Source organism: Pinus tabuliformis, chromosome 4_2 (assembly GCF_031772625.1).
Source record: "Pinus tabuliformis cultivar Carrire ecotype Pingquan chromosome 4_2, CPIR1, whole genome shotgun sequence".
Lineage (NCBI taxonomy): Eukaryota > Viridiplantae > Streptophyta > Pinopsida > Pinales > Pinaceae > Pinus > Pinus tabuliformis.
Window position 1 is genome coordinate 478624477 of NC_142304.1, and position 2269 is coordinate 478626745.

General features: G+C 35.6%; 1 pseudogene; it reads right to left on the reverse strand.

Moving 5' to 3' along the window:
- Positions 1–350: 350 nt before the first annotated feature.
- On the reverse strand, positions 351–1854 carry LOC149170025 (importin subunit alpha-1b-like; annotated as a pseudogene).
- Between the last annotated feature and the right edge of the window lie 415 nt (positions 1855–2269).

Sequence of the window (2269 nt, forward strand, 5' to 3'; positions counted from 1 at the left end):
CAATATTAATGTGTATATATTAGAAAAATTACTCTCAAATATTGAATCTTATTATTAATAATAATGAAAAATATTATTAATAATAATGAAAAATAAATTCTTAGAGCCCTATTCCAAAATTAATAACAACATGCTATGGAATAACAACATGATAGAGAATTAAGATACCAATTTATACCTAATTTGTTACACTACATTATACACAAATTCTTACGATATGAACATATTAACTTCAATATACAAATAGAAGGGGATTATCCCTATTTATACATGAAATTAAAACCATCAGGTGGAAGAACCAAAAACAGTGTCAAATTAAAACCATCAAGGTGGAAGAGCCAAAAACAAACTCAAGACGTTGGAGATGCATCCTCGTCTTCCTCATCAAAATAATTCTCAAGGATCATAAGTGTTGTTGCGTGGACCGTTGTGTTTCGATGAGACAGCAAGCCCTCAATCTTACCCAACCCATCAGCGGCATCCTCAATTAGACGCACATATACATTAACATCTGCGAGGCCTACAATTTTTTCAGCTTCGCCAAGTCTCAATATCTTTTCTAGGCGTTTCAGGCACACAATTATAGTCCTTCCATCCGAGCACTGTAGAAGATCAAAAAGTGGGTGTATGCAACCTTGATTGACAAGGTATCTGTAAAAGAAGAAATCATGTCATCAACCCAACATTATCAAAAAATTGAATGCAGAAAATCAAGAATGCAAAGAAAGAAAATCTTCATACTTTCTATGTTCGTCACTTCCAAGGGACGGTGCATTTGAAATAGCCCATGTTGCCTCTTTCTTTATACCGAATTCAGAATTTGGTAGCAGGGATAAAAGTGGGGGAAATATTTGGGCATTGATCACAGCCTGCAATGAAAATCGAGCACACTAAAACAAAAATCTGAAGTTATGTCTAACAGAATGTGATACTGGTAGCAAGTAACAGTATAAATCCTAAGCCATTCCCACCTGAATTTGAGTTCTGGTCCCCGCAGTAATGTTGGAGATTTCCCAACACGCTTCTTTCACTATGTTTTCCTTTGTCCCTTTGGTTGTGAGAAGGTGCAAGATGCGAGGAAGCCCCTAATTTTCAATAATAACCTACAACGGTGACCAAATAAGATAAAAGGATAAATACTAAAGTAATTTCACCAGAGTTTGAATTTTCACGGAAAATTAGAGAGGGTCCATGTAGTAGTTCATAGCATTGAAATTTTGGCAATCCCGTTAAACTGAGCAATCAACTGCAACAATGCTCCCTGAGCAAGTGCAAGATCCCTATATGGTGGAGAGTCTCCAACAATATTTCCCAAAGCCCAAGCAGTCTTATACAAACCCCAGTTGAACCCAATGTCAAGAAGATGTAGTGTTATTAATGAAATACAAGAATATAGAAGATAGAAATTAGATGGTTTAGAAAATTAACTTTAATATGGAAAATGTTAAAACTCAATTTCTTTATTGTAGTAAAAAATGTGAGTTATAGTTATGTCAAACACAGTGGATTACACAAATCTATCAAATTTTAAAATATTCTATCAAATTTCTAACTATGTCAACAAACTACCTAGTTCAACAAAACATGAAATAATGTACTTGTTCTCGGACATTATCATGGAGAGAGCTCAGAGGACCCACAAATATAAGTAGCGCCCCGTGGTCAATCACAATCTTCGTATGCTAGAAGGTTCCCGAGACTATATTTGTCAAAGCCCAAGCTGCTTCGAACGGTATTGTCATGTATGATAACAAGCTATCAACTAACCATCACAAATATAAATCTAAAAGAAAATAACAAGTTATCAACCATCACAACAATAATTCTAATTCTAAAATCGAATTGTATTGCCATGTAGGATAACAAGCTATCAACCAACTATCACAAATATAAATCTAAAATAACAAGTTTTCAATCATGAGAACAATAATTCTAATTCTCAAATACTCGCATAAGAATCCAAACTTTTTCAAAAGATATAACGTGGTGCTGCCACGTAGCCAAACAATGCTTGGCCAAAAACGTGAATCTCGCATGTTCTCGGTCGTTAACTATCACAAGATGAATCCGCGCGATATGGTTGTGCGTTTGTGCGTCATTGGCTCTGGGATTTGGAGATCGATGGGATATCGCGCATTGAAGTTGCATGGATGGAGTCCACAGAGTGGATGGTGGGGCCCGAGGTTTAATTACAAAAAATGGTAATTAATTAACAAATAATGTGAGGAGTTAATATATGTAGAGGGTTAATAAGAGGCGGGGACAATGG